Source organism: Xiphophorus maculatus, chromosome 7 (assembly GCF_002775205.1).
Source record: "Xiphophorus maculatus strain JP 163 A chromosome 7, X_maculatus-5.0-male, whole genome shotgun sequence".
Taxonomy (NCBI): Eukaryota; Metazoa; Chordata; class Actinopteri; order Cyprinodontiformes; family Poeciliidae; genus Xiphophorus; species Xiphophorus maculatus.
The window spans coordinates 19421071-19436117 of record NC_036449.1 but is presented as its reverse complement, the minus strand read 5'-3'; the positions used below and the strand labels follow the sequence as shown (position 1 = coordinate 19436117).

The 15047-nt window shown below is 36.5% G+C and overlaps 1 protein-coding gene across 11 annotated transcripts in view; it reads right to left on the bottom strand.

Annotated features, from left to right (window-relative positions):
- The window catches only part of dip2a (disco interacting protein 2 homolog A), an 89789-nt gene that overhangs the window by 73521 nt on the left and 1221 nt on the right, over positions 1-15047 (bottom strand). The gene's annotated exons all lie outside the window — the stretch shown is intronic.

Sequence of the window (15047 nt, the reverse complement as noted above, 5' to 3'; positions counted from 1 at the left end):
ACATCAGTTAAGTCTGATGAGGACAAACACATAACAGCATTTTCTAAATTACGATGAAACATAGCACTATATATTTCCATAAGGGCATTATGAAACAATTTTTCTAAAAGATTTTATATCATTTTTAGTTCAGCGGTTGTGAGATCTGTTTTTGCTTCTTCTAGCAGGTGAAATGTTAATTGCTTCAAGTCAGTGCTTGTGTGGGAACAAAGATCTAACAACAGATTGATATCTGATCTATTTGAAAACATCTGATTTCACAGCATGATTTGAGGCAAACTGTTCGGCTGTTCCCAGATGTGAAAGAAAAGTGAAAAATTTCTACAAAAACAAGAGCTCCTGGTCATAAAGTACAATTCAACCTAGTTTTTAGTTAGTAAATTATGCAGGTGATATAGATGACATATTCACCCGTCGCTTTGCAATGTGCAAATCTGGATAGAATTAAAGCCCAATATTGGCTTAGAGTTGATTGCACCTGCTGAGCTCATTTTAATTTTAATTTAAATGTGTCAATCATGTGAGCAGTCCCTGAACTGTTTACTAAGTTTAATGTAAAGCTTAGAAACAGAGCCAACAACTGGCATAAAGTCAGTATGTTTTTTACTATGGTTCAGTTTTATCAGGATAATGTCTTTAGGGGGGGATTCACAAAGCAACGTTTTGAATTTTGCACAATATTCACAACACAGGCAGCACCAAATCCATGCAGATGCAAAAACAAAAATCAAACAGAGAAATTAGGCCAATTTTCACTCAATACTGTAACTGGTCCATGTAGTATACTGTAAAATTATTATACATAGTCTATACTTCCTAAATTATGTACTATTCTAATTTGTAATAAATTGTAAGAGTAATATGTCCTTTCAACACATTTTTAACATCCTGCTGGTTATACTGAATAAATGAATCAAGGCTTTTTAGTTGGGTGTCTGGCTGAACACTCAATGTCCACCTAATTATTCACTTTCTTAAATTTCTTCTGCATCCAAATTACCAGCAGCATTCAGTAAACTCTATTTTTATATATAATCTGGACTCAAACAGCACCGATCTTTCAGAATTCAAAGAAATTTATGTTGGCTGTAATTTACACAAATGTACAGAAACAAGGGCAGATGTTCTCTAAAATGCACTACCTTTCAGAAAAGTCAGTGGACTGTGTGAGTGTCTTTACCTCAACACTGAGCTCTGTAACATCACCAAAAGTGTTGCATTTTTCAAGAGCCTTTTCCAATCCTATCTTTTTAGAGCAACAAAATCTAGAAATGGCTTCCAAAAAATAGAAATTCAATAGCTATGAAAGTTACATTGACTTATACCTTACATTTCATCCCAGTTAAAGAACATTGAAATTTACCTCAAAGTTTGCTCACCTTGTAAACTAAAATCTAATGCTACAGACAAATAATTTACAAATTTTCCCTTTAATTTACCCTGTTTTCTCCTCTTGACTAAATTTTTCAACCATTTCCACATCGGATCTTTTTCAATCCTCTAGCCTCGATCCTCGATCAATATCCTCCCCACAGAAACCTCTAGGATTACTGTCAGAGGTGAAACCCCTGACTGAGCCTCTCCATAAGGAATCTGACAGCCAGTCAGACAGAATGAAAACCCAGACAAAAATAAATATATAAAATGAGATAAACTCAAGCCTGAGGTGAGCTGAGGTGAGCAACGTGAACTTAAAAGCAAAACAGAGGAAAGAAAGATCAACAGCAGACAGCTCTTAAACATCTGTGCTGCAAATAGCTGCAGTAACCCAAAGTCCTGAAGTTAAATTGGATGTAAACCATCTTTCTGACAATTGAGATACCTCAAACCTCTGAAGTATATCTTCAAAGATAAAATGTACCTTCTGCAGGGAGACAACTCCTACAGATGTAAGTGAGATAACAGTAGGTCATAAACAAAACAGAACAGCATCCAGTACAGGAGCCTGTTTACTTCTTTCTGTCAAACACATTGTAACATGAGGTTTATTGTAGTTTTTTTTTTCACTTAAATGGCTGTTTGCACAGGGGAAACAACTGAATATGTTTGTGGAATGTGAAGTAGTTGAGACCTTTGAGGTATTTTACAGCAAACACCCACAGCAGCAAGTGAGGCAACCCTCTGCAGAGAAAGTGCTACACACCTTCAGCTTGGCAAAACCTGCATGTGTTTTGTCACATTATAACCCCAAACTTCACCATATTTTTTCTGATTTTCTATGAACCAAAAGCAGCACATATTTTGAAGCGCAAGAAAAAGAATACAAAATAAAAATCTTAAAAGCATGGCATGAGGTTGTGTTCTTTTAAACACCTTTTTCTGCAATTATAGTTGCAAATCTTTTCTTACAAGTCTCCATCATATGTGCAGGATGAAATTCTAGTCTATTTGTCTTTGTGACTTGACTAATCGGTCTAGAGTAGTCACAGCTGTTAGTAGCTAAACATGCTCCCCAGTCCTGCAGAATCTGACAGGATTTCTTCCTGTTTCAATTGCTGACCAGTTTACTTGTCCCCACTGCATGATGCCGCCACTACAGTGTTTCACTGTGATTATGATGACCTCAGGCTGATGTGCAGCTCAAGTGGGAGAATTGTCAACAGATTTTGTTTGCTTACTAATGCTTCACAACAAACCTCCAGCTGACCTTTGAACAAAATCGGTTAAACTGAATTATATTTAGAAAAAATGAAGTAAAGCAGGAGGAATTAAAGTACACACATTTTCAGATTATTCAATGTACAAAAAAACTGGAAACACTGTAACAACTCAAATATCAAGCTACTTTAAGTAAACAGTTGTTAAAGTTTATTCTTTGCAGATTCCAATCCAGCACAAGTATAGCCCTAAAAAGCTTAAATCTAAGTGTCTGACATTACGAACCATTCCTAAGGACAAAGAAAAAAGATGTTGTACTCAACAGGAATGCATGATCCCTCTGAAACACATTGTATTAAAATAAACAGCTCAGAGTGCAATTATTAAATACCGGTCCATTGCAACAGACATAATATCCCTTATTTGTGGAGCCAGTATTGGATTTCCAAGGGTGGGGCTGAACTAGTGAGCTGATACTTCAAAAACAAAAGAAGCTGATTCCAGGACAAAAACAAACTCTTGTCCAGGCTTAGTCTCGCAACAGCATTTTCTCCAAAGGAAGGCGGTCAGAGCTTAGGCCCTCCACCATCAATTTCAGGGAGACAAAAAAATAAAGAAGAAAAACAGGGAACAAGAATGAACGGTCAGTTCCAAAGAGACGCAGACTGGGCAGTCAGTACAAGATCTGCTTTAGCATTTATCATCCCCCCACACACATACTGTAGAGGCCAAATTCAGCCTAAATGAAACAACAGGCTGCATGACACAAGCAACAGAGGAAATGATTGTGTGGGTTCATCTATGGAGACATATATGCATGTGCCAGACTTGTAAACAGAGAAAATGCAAGCAGAGACATGACTTACAAACGTCTCCAGACAAAAGTTGTAGCACATGGCTCTCAGTCTGTAGTCAGTGTTTTTTGTTGGTTCTGTGGAGAAAGGTGCAGTTTAAACCTCAGCCCATCATTTGTCTTCTATGGCCTGGAGGAGGTTGGAGAATTCCTCATAATGTAGCATCAGTAACATCAGGTCAGGAGGGGCCAATTCTTGCAAACAATCCTCTTGACCCCTGCCTGTTTAGGGACAATTAAAGTCATGCACCAAAAGGGAGAGTCAAATGTTGTATTTTGGCAAGTTCAGCTGATCCTATCATATAGTCAATGGCCACTTTATCAGGTAAACCTGGTCAATACTGAATAAGTAAATCCCATGGCAGCAACCCAATCTATTTAAGCTCCTTCTCCATAGTCAAGTCTCACTCTAACCGATTAATGTCTGGTTTGGTTCTAGCCAAGCTGAGTGTGTCTCCATTGGCAGCGTGTTCATCACACTGTGGACATGAATATAGGCAGGAAAGTGAGCAGGAATGTGAGCGGGGTCATGAGCACACAAGTTGTGACTCTCCGATGATGCCATTTTATGCGTGTACCCTTGAGCATTCAGTTTCTCAGAAATCTTTTGGCATATTTGTTTGTTGCGGGTTTCCCCATCTAGTTGATAATGTGTGTGCTCTTCCACCACAACTGATGAAAAAAAAGTATGGACCTCAAGCTTTGAATTATCGATTTGGAGTTCACCATCAAACAAACTACTTCAGAGTCATCAATGAATGAATTAACCAATAAAGCCTGTTGCCAGTCTCATCACTTTAACATACTACCAGGCTGGGGCCATCTTGTACCACCCCTAAGGTGATTCCAAAGAAATAGGGAGGAATCACGTAAGATCTGCAAATAGAGACAAATCTGTCGGGCGCTGACTGAGGAAGAACCGATTAAAGCCATGCCCATGGAGAAATGGAGAACTTCAGCCTTCCAGACATGGTCTTGCTGAACTTTAAACTGAGTGTCACAACGGGAAAGAAAGAAAACTCAAGTGATTTTGGTGGAGTATAACAGATGATGATGATTTAGTGAGACTTTAACACACAACCATCTCTTGGCTTTACAGAGAATAGTCTGAAAAAGAGAAAATGTCAAGTGAGCAGTGGTTGTGAAAATAACCATTTTGCTGTCAGTTCCTGAGCCAGAGCATTCATGTCTTGTATAAACAAGTTAAAAATAAAAGAAATGAAAAGTTAGGAATTGATGATTTTCATAAGCTCTGACATACTCCAGCCGTGTCTGTCAGGAGATTCTAAACCCAGGCCTCATTATTCCTCCCACTCTTGTCTTCTTACTCCCATTTTTCTCCTCCATCAGCTAGCCCTTTGAGCAATGTCATGTAAATACAACTCCCTTTAAGGCTTTGACTTGGATAGTCCAGAAAACCAGACCACGCTGCAAAACTCAACTTGGTTATTATTTTCCATGCTTTTTTTTAGCTTAAACCAAGGGTGCCCAAAGTGAGACCTTTGAAATAATTTTACAGCCATAGGCCACAAGAATGACAAACATTTGACGAGCAAGATAGAAAACAACAAAACCGCAACAAAATTAGAAAATTGTATGCCTTTATTTGAATAAGACAAATGTGACAGGCCTTTTTTTGTTTCAGATTTACATTGTAGTCAGACTCTCTGAGATAGAGACCGTTGTCAAGCTCAGTTTACTGTTGAGCTGGTAAAACAAAATTAATCCCAACTTACTTTTGCATTTTTATCTGACTAAAAACATGCGGCATAAAGGAATGTTAACTCACCAGTTGTGGCTCATGATGCAGAAATTCAAACAAAGACCAATAACAAATCTACATGATCTTACTTCTCTCCTGTTGTGTTACATAAAGTCATTTGATCATCAGATTGTTCTGACATCATGTCCTAGTTGCTAAATTTAAGCATAACCTCACCATTTCAACAGCAAAATAAAATCAGATTTCTTGTTAAATTAGATAAGTAGGAAAAGACAAAGCAACTGTGTCATGTTACTCCACTAAGTTTCAGGAAATAAGGTTAACTATCAAGCACATTCCACACATTTGGGAATTAAGGCTGCAGCAGATGATCTCAAGGGAAAGTTTGCACGAAAGAATGACATCACAACAAAACTTTCTGTTATTTCTTAATGACTTCAGACTATTGTAATGACAGGCAGGGGGGAGTCATTATGTCCTGCAATATTAGGGGTTCATGCAGTTGTCATTAAGAATTTCTTAAAGTGATGAGTCATGCGACAAGTAATCTCCCAGCTATTTTGATTTCTGTGGATGATAGAAACAGCTGTTTACAACAAACATTTGATTGGACAGAGAAAATAAAAATACATGCAGAAATGCTAAAAAAAAAAAAAAAAAAGAAAAGGTGTGGCAACACCCACAACATCTGAAGTCAATGCAAAAAGAGCAAAAGACAACAACAATGTGTGGAATTTTTCTTCTTTTTTTTTGTTCAGTTACAGCTAACTTTCCTTGTGACGCCTCATTTAAAGAGGCAGGACTAATAGTGTGGTGGGTCTATTGCCTTGCTTGCTATTCAATGAATCCCTTGACCAGTGGTCAGAGGGGACAATGGATGGGAAACCTTCATGAATAAACAGCGGGCCCACACTGGTCACCATGAGGCGAGAATGTGACCACAGGCGTAAACATCACCCACAAGCTGCTCAGGACTCTGATCTCTATGTCAAGAATGTTGTGAGTAAGAGCAGAGTCATGGCATGGGCGTGTAACAGTATTCGTGTGTGTTTTATTAGATTACTGGTCAGTTATATGTGTGTCATTGTTTGTCCACTCGTGCCTGAGATTCCAGACAAAGCCCTTGCTTGGAAAAGTTACTCAAAATCTCTAGCGTGAACCCGTTGGCTGCAAAACAGTGCTTACAGAAGCAGAAGAAATGATGCATACTTAATAATATCTTAGTTATCAGCTTATAAAATGTTCTCATATGCAGATCAGAGTAAAAGCTACTCATTGCTCCACGCTTCCTGTCAGTGAAACATCTCTGTCACTCTTAGAGAAAATAGCAGTGATAACTTAAAACTTTTAACTAAAGCATCCTGAGAGGCACAGTCAGTCTAAAAAGGGCCTCTGTGGACCCAAACATTCTTGCCACCAGCTCAAAATTTTGTGTGAATTCTTCCAAATTTACACAATAGCAATGACAAATACAGAGGGGTAGTAATATTTAATCTGTGTGCTGCTGAAGATTGATGATAATTCATTTCAGGAGGAAAATAAAATACAGATGGAATACTTAACGTTGCAGGCCACCATAATCTTCATAAAATTTTGTTGTGTTGTCATTTCAAAACTAAAAAAATCTTTACAAAAGAGGCAGATGAGTGTAAATTATTCAACAGGTCATATCAAATCTGCTGGCACTGACATCGACATTGAGTTTTACAAATCATTTTTTCTTCTATTATTTTAGTGTTTGATAAATAGAAATAACTCATTTTTATCACTCTAAAACCAGGAAACAATTTGTCTAATTTAATTTTACAAACAATTGCTGTGTTTTGCACTGTGACTGTGTTATATGCTGTGGCAATCTATAAAGATGGAAAAATTATGAGATATAGACTTTTATCAGCATATATAGTGATTGGATTATCAAGACCATATTTTATAGAAGTAATCTTAAAGGCACAACTTAATCAGTACCAGTCCCTCGTTCCTCTTGCACAACAGAAATTTTTTTTCTTTTCAGGACGTAACTGAACATAGTTTGAGTGAAATCTCCTGAATCAGATCAAACAGGGATTAGATTGTATCTGTTTTTTGTTTTTACCCTTTCTGAGATAAAGTCCTTGCTTCAGCAACTTTTGTGCTCATATTATTCATCTTTTGATAAAATTACTTGATTAAGTTACTCCAGGTGTACCTCCTCCTTTGCCCGACTTGTTCTTGTTGGAACAGGATTTTTTTAGCAAATATTTTTGTCTCCTACCAAGGGATCTGAATATAAAAGCACCAATAACAGCATTTAGAATTTTTTTTATATATATTTATTCTAAAGATTAGCTAAAAACTGACTGCAGAAATCAATAGTCTCCTGAGGTGTTTTAAAAGCTTTACATGCAATCCTAACTTGCCCTCACTTTGCATTTTGTTTTTTCCTCCCTCACTGCAAGTTGAATAACACACAGGGGAAAAGTCTTTGGAGAGCAACGGCAGCACAGCTCACCTAAAACTGTCTGCCTGAACAGAGTGTACACACAGTGTACGCACATTTTCTGGTATGCGGTTTGTGTCTGCCAAGTTAAGCTTTACATCTAAAGGGGAAGAAAACTGCCTTTGGACCTACAATAACAAAAAAAGAAACCAGCGTACACGGTTCTTCCCTCCCATAATCTGCTGGGACGTCCAAGGGCATGAAGTAAAAAGGGGGTAGCTCTTTTTCTTTAAAAGGCAGAGAAAGCATACAAAGCGATCTGCTGTGTTGTTTAATGTTGCCGTGCCCTCCAGTAGTGGAAAGCCCTCTGCTCACGTTTAAGTTCATAGGTCACAGCACATTCCAGACATTTTCTGTCTGTTTGTTTTTCCACCAGAAAGGTTCCTGATCCAGCCAGTCACATTTGTCTCTGATCTGCCCACAACACCTGTGCAGGCTCTCACATTGATCAAACAAAGCAAAAAGAGAGAGAAAAAAAACAGGATTGCATGTTTCCTGGCTCCTCTTTACCGTTCCTTCTTCTGCTTTTAGAGGAACTTCAAACTCCATCTTGCAGTTTAATATTTGAATTTTCTTAGCCTGATACATGAACCACAGTGTATAAGGTGGTCAGGAAACCATATTTATTTTTTTCTCCAGGCAGCCTTAAAACAAGGTTACTTATTGGTTCTCTGTGTTCAATAGATTCTTCATGTTGAAGTCACGCTGAGCAGGTTGAACTCTGAAACCCCCCCCACTAAAAAGGTCACAAAAAGTCACTAAGCGTTGACAGCCCTGACCAGACTCATTTTTATTCATAGGAATTTTAAAATGCTACAAATTACCACTTTTAACATTTGTAAAAGTTAATTTATCATCAACCTCATTGGCTCATTGGCTAATGCTGGAACAACTCTATAAATAAAAAGGACGCAATACTGTCACAACAGTTCTACTTTTTATCACAATATATATTATCACATGATACATCAAACTAATTTCCTTTCTAACAAAGTGTTTCAGGAATAAGGACTGTGATGACATGCAGTGCAGATAAAAGTCTACGAATGCTACTTAACAGACTGAGTTATGTAATCCTACTGAGGCTACAAAGAAACAGAGTCATAAGTTAAGGAGAAAATCCTAAATTAATTTTTCACCCAAACACAAATGTGGTGATTTTATTTTGAATTAAAATATTGTGCTCACAGTGTGTGTGTCAGTGTCAGCTCCTGCTAAAAATAGTCTGATACAGAATTACAGAATTCAGTGTGCGGCTTAGAATATACAAAATTATCTTGATAATCATACTATGTGCACAAATATTGCAACAAACTTTTCATAATATAAAATTTGGTGAAGTTAAAAGGTAAAATGTATCTTAGCATTAGTTAGTTGGCTGAGAAACCATGAGCTGTTTGTTTCTTAAGCAGCTCACTTGTGTTAATATAGAGATAGTAGAACAGCAAAAACATGAAATATTAAGCACAATAAGCACTTTAAAAACATTGTGATGAAGCTACTAATGTGACCCTATGGTAATTTGAAATGGCCACCCCATCCCAAGTATTTAAGTATAGAAGGAAAACATTAAGCAAGGTTGTTTAGAATCAAACATCAGACGATAATAATTGATGTTGAGAGAAAAAATTTAGTTTTTACTTTGGCATCTAACAAGTATAATACTTCTTCACACTTCTATTTCTCTTCACACTTCTTAAAACTTTCAGCCCTTCACAAACACTTTAATTTGCGTCTTGATTTCACTGCACTGTTTTTATCATAGGTTCCCTGAACTGGGACAGAAAATATCCTATATTCATAGCATTTACCTAGAAATGCACTACTCATATTTTTAACTCTCTTTCAATGCCTTAAGGAGGCCATGAACCTCCATGAACTGAAACTTCATGGAGTTTCAGTTTTCAGCAGGTGAGAGATCAAAACAAGTGAAAGGGCAGCAAACATTTGACTCTGAAATGCTCACTGAGGCAGAACAGAAGCCTTAAGTAAGAAGGCAGGTATACGGAGCATGAAATTTACAGAGTGTCCTTGAAGTGGTCAATGTATCCTGTTTTGTCAGCAAATTGCACTGGTGCTTACTTAAATATTTACTGTACTTTTAGAAATTCAAAAAAAATGGAATGGAGCATAATGTTAAGTCATACATTTTCTGAAAAAAGGGTATTGTTCCCAAGATGAATTTCATTTCAAATATGATCTACAAGAAATAGGAGAGTATTAAACCACTATAACAACTTTTAGTTGTTTTTTAATCATACTTTTCAGTAATATAATCTTAGTTTTCCATTAGTGTGAATGTGTGGAAAATATTTCTGACAAGCAAGGAAGAAAGGTCAAACGAACGAATGGATGGATGGATGTTTGATGTTCCATAAAAATAGTGAAAAAATAACTTCTGTTGTGATAATACAATAACCATTGGTTCAAATCCCAGTAACAGCAAACAAGAGCAATTCAAACAAGTCCAAAAGATATAATACTTTATCTGGAGAAAATATTAAAATTATGTGGACTCCACAAGAGTTGAAGAAATCGAGAGAAAAAATATTTCAGACACACTTTGACATACTGCAGTACTTTAAATATTCATGGCTCCTACAGTACAAAGACAGACAGGAAGCAGAGGAGTGCTTAAAAAAAACAAGAGGCAAGGAGTGAGAAGAGAGCAAGGCATGCAGGAAAACCACTGTAGGTCATTGGTGGGTTAAAACAAAACAAAGCTATGTGGTATGTAACCAAAAAAGAATGGGAAGGACTGACTCCACAAAGCACCCAGAGACACAAACAAAAGTAACTGAAGTCAAACATGTACAACACAATTACTTGTGCACAAGTTGGCAATGAGAAAAATGCGGTTTTGCTTGAGAGCAGCACAAGTATCTGAAGCTTTACTCTGATCTGAGGCACACCCTTGAAATATTTATAATGGTACCCCTACTAAACTGTGATAGGGGTGAAGCAGTACTGCTTCTGTAGCTCCTGCTGGACTTCAGAATAGCTACAGCAGCCAAACTGGAGGCTGAAAGACTCAACATTCCTCTCATTGAATCCTATTACAGAGCACAGGAGCAATGCTGAAAGCTCCTTCAATAATCGTGCTAAATCCTCTACATTTGCTTCTTAATACAGAATTTATGTCTATATTTATTCACTGTTTGGTCTGAAACAACAGGCTAAATTCTCAGCAGGCCCAGTGGTATCTTTTTTAATTTCATGTCTTTTTGGACAGTAGGTACCACAGAATGATTTGGTATCTCTAAACAGTGGTTGACAGATGTGGTCTTTTCCTAACAAACTCGGGAGTTTCACTGGGGTTTCCTGAACAGTCATACTTTCCACAGAGAAGGTTTACAAAGAGCTGGCCACCAAAGCTATCCACTAACTACACCCTCCTTTCAGGACAAGGACCAAGTTTTAGGTTTAACTGGAAAACAAATGCTGACAAAAAAAAATCATATCTAGCAAAAAGATATGATTAATGAAGTGGCTTTAAATGTATAATACTGTGCTAGTATTAATACCCCATGAACTTTCTTTTTTATTTCAAATGCTAAAATGTTTTTTGTTTTTTTTTTACTAATAAAAATCTGAAAAATTGTCATTCATTTTGTTTGTTCTGTGTTGTTTTTGCGCCACACATTGTGTTTTGCTTGTATTCCAAAAAATTACAAGTTTGATTTCATCTGAACAGAATACCTTCCTCCATATCTTTGCTGGTGCCCCTACACGGCTTGAGCCAAACTAAAAGTAGGACTTTTGATTACTTTCTTTCAACGATTCTTTCCTTGTTGCCACTCTTACACAAGGGCCAAAATTGTTTTAATGCACAACTAACGAACAAACAGATATCTGAAGCTCCTCCAGAATATCTTTGCAGATCTGTCATACTTTTTTTAACATTTGCTTGGCAGATTAACAGTGTTCTGAATGTCAATGTTTGAGATGTTTTATAATTTAACCTTTAAACTTCTTTTGGTTGCATTGAACTAGATTTTTAGGTGTATCACAGTAAAGGAGTCTGTATAAAAATATGTGCCAATTAGACAATTATTATTCCCTCTCTGCTCTTCAGATATGTATAACTTTACATTTATTCTAGATTTAAAATCCCAAATATATATACTAGAAGTACTTTACAAAATATAGATATTAATATTTTTGCACTTTATTGTAGTTATAATTAAATCATCTGTCCTCATCTTATGAGTACTATTACCCTATGACAGACTTGTTCACCTGCTGGAATACAGCAAATTATGCTCTACCTTATCTAACAACTTAGATAAATAGTGAAACTTTAATGATCCCCATGGGGAAATTGGGTCAACCTAGCAGCAGATTCTAGGTCAGAGATAAAAATCTAGAGCCTGTATCCTTAATGAGACAATGTGACAAATGATAAAGAATATTGTAACATGTATTCATAGCTTAGGTTTCAAAGAATTAGTTATTCTGTCCTCTTAAGACTCCTCAGCATACATTTCCAGGGTATTCATGTGACCATAAACAAGGCAAAACACATACCTCCCCTGTAAATGTTTGCTCAATGGGAGCATTGTAAACAAGGGCAATGACAAGTCAAAGCTTTGGCATTTACCCATGCAAACTTGAGCAGCACTGGACTAAAAATGATGTTGTAATCAGAGGGTTTAGAGAGCAAATGGAGGAGGAAGGCAGAAAACCCAGGGAATGATAGACTAAGCTCTATGAATTACTCAGCAAACACGTCTCGTTATCTACTTCTTCCCTGCAGGAGATAATGGGGATCATCCATCTTCTTGGCCTCCTTTATGCCCTATCTTTTGGCCATCATCTGCATTTAGGTCAGCAGATGAGAGATAACAGGTTCTTTCTAATAGCCACAAAGCTGAGAATTTGATTGGCGGTGAATCCAGTTTTGGAAAGTTGCAGAATTATCTGGATGATAATTACAAATCACATAAGAAATACAACAATGTCTCATCTGTTTCGCTAAAGTAAATATGGGAGTGTTATCATTTTCCTTTCTGAAATTATGGTGCATTATTTAAAAATAATAATAACTGGACAGTTGCAAAGCAGATTTCGCAACATATTTTAAACACTAACCCAATAAAATAGAAACAAAAATAAGAGAATCTGAAAATGAATACATCCCTTGAGGAAAACTTGCCTACCATTACAGTTATAAGACTGCTGCAGATTGTTTATTTCACACATCAGCTGGTCCTAGATGCTGATGCTGGAATATTATCTATCTGTGCTGCTGGATAGCCTCAAACTGATACTACTCAGGCAAATCTGTCTGATAAACAGCATAGGATAGTGTGCATCACACTTTGCATGTATAAAATGTTTCATGACACTCACACATCAAATGATTCACTCAGATATGCAAAAGGAATCAAGGTATGCTTCTCATTATGAAAGAAATGTGTCTTGATTTTTTATCTCAAGCAGAAGAGCCCATTTTGAAGGGTAGAAATCTTTTCCGCAGGGCTTGCAGGTTTTCATCTGCTTCTGATGAAATGAGTTACCTAAAATATACTGTACTCAGACACAACACAACTGGGGACGCATTTTAAGAGCATCATTACGGGGGGAAAAGTTCAGAGCAGCAGACAGGAATAGTCAGTTAAGGAGCAGCAAAAAAGAAATCATCTCTTTAGCCTGCAGAACATGACATTCCTTTCTTTGATCAGAAAAGAAATATAGAAAGTATGGAGGCTGCGAGGCCTGGAGACAAACACGGAACAGGAGACAAGACTTGGAAAGGGACAACTTGGGATGTCAGTGGCAGAAAAGCAAGGAGATAGTGCTATCTGAGCTGGGACAAAGCAGGATGTGACATGTGGAGAGCAGGAAGAGGAAACTGGACAGATATAGATTAGACGGGTAGCCACTCTTCTAAACATGTGTATTCCATTAGAGGCTACAGAGGCAGCTAATGTGGTTGTTGAAGTGAATGCACCTTGGATCTACTTCTAACCATGGTGGGATTCTGCAGCAGAGACAATATCCAAAAAGAAAAAACAATTACATCTAAAATGTGACTCAAGACCTGACCTCCTCTGTTAATCTCACAAAAAAGGGAAAAAACCAAAAGGGGTCAAATGACAAATCTAATCAGAATTAATGTAGGTCATTAATTAGCAGAACTTTATTGCAGCTTAGCTAATTTTACTAGATAATAGGAAAGAGCTTAACAATGAGGCCCACTGAATTAACCCAAAAAACAACAGAAGCCCTTTGTGGACAAAAACAAGCACTTCTTTCTTTTTGTTCAGAGGACCAGATTAGTGCATTGTGAGGATTTCTGCTTACCAGCAACCAATGAACCCACTGTAACGAGCTGATTTACAACAACTTAGCGTTAAGTCCTGTGATTAGCAAACATGAAGAAATCTAATTCCAATCTTTGGAAGGATCAAGCAGGAAGGGCTAATGGAAAGTGGACACAATACAGGAAAAACCTGCAATGAGGTGGCTTAAACAACATTTTGTTCATTGAAGCGATTTTATGGTTATAGAGCTAATGTGAAAAAAAATAAATTATTTAATCAAAGATAAATTTCAAATAACAGATTGAAATCAATGGTGTTGATCAATACCTTTTGAGTAATTTGGCAGAATGCTTTGTTAGAATGCTTTGGGCTCTGTTTACAATAAATGCCATAGTTGAAGCATTAAAAGGGATTTTGCAAGTAAACAAAACCGTCTTAAAGCTGCTTTTATAATAAATACAGTTGTTATAACTTTTATAAGTGTCCCCACATAGACAGAGAACATCAGATTCAAACATTGCTGCAGATTACCACAAAACAATTAAGATAGTTGTGTCTAACTCAAAACAAATCAGACATTTTGCATTTATTATAAATATAGAAATAAATAATTTTTGTCCAAACACTGACCCTTGTGGTATGCCACAAATAATTGACAAAAAATTAAATATGTATGCACCTATCTCTCAACTTCCAAGTTAAATACTCTTGAAACAAATTTATTCCCTCTTATCTCTTATAAAACATATTCTAATTCATTTAATAACTCTTATAGAAATAATATACTCATTGTTATTTTTATTAAATCCATTTTAATATATTCATTGTTATTTTTATGAAATTCATTTTTAGGGTCAACAAATACCCACACTGTAAATTTTGTATTGTTTGTGAAATTTGTAATTTGAGATGATGTTCAATACAATTTTCCTTTGGTAATTTGGCATGCTTTTGGGTCTATTAGTAGTAAAGACATGAGTTTCAAAAAATTACTTTTTGCTTGGATTATGCAGCACACCTGCATGCAATTGATGGAATTTGTGAGTGAATAAGATCTGACCAATACTGAAACTGAAAATGAAAATTCAAAGTATCGTTTTTATTATGATTATTTCTAAGCCTTTTTAT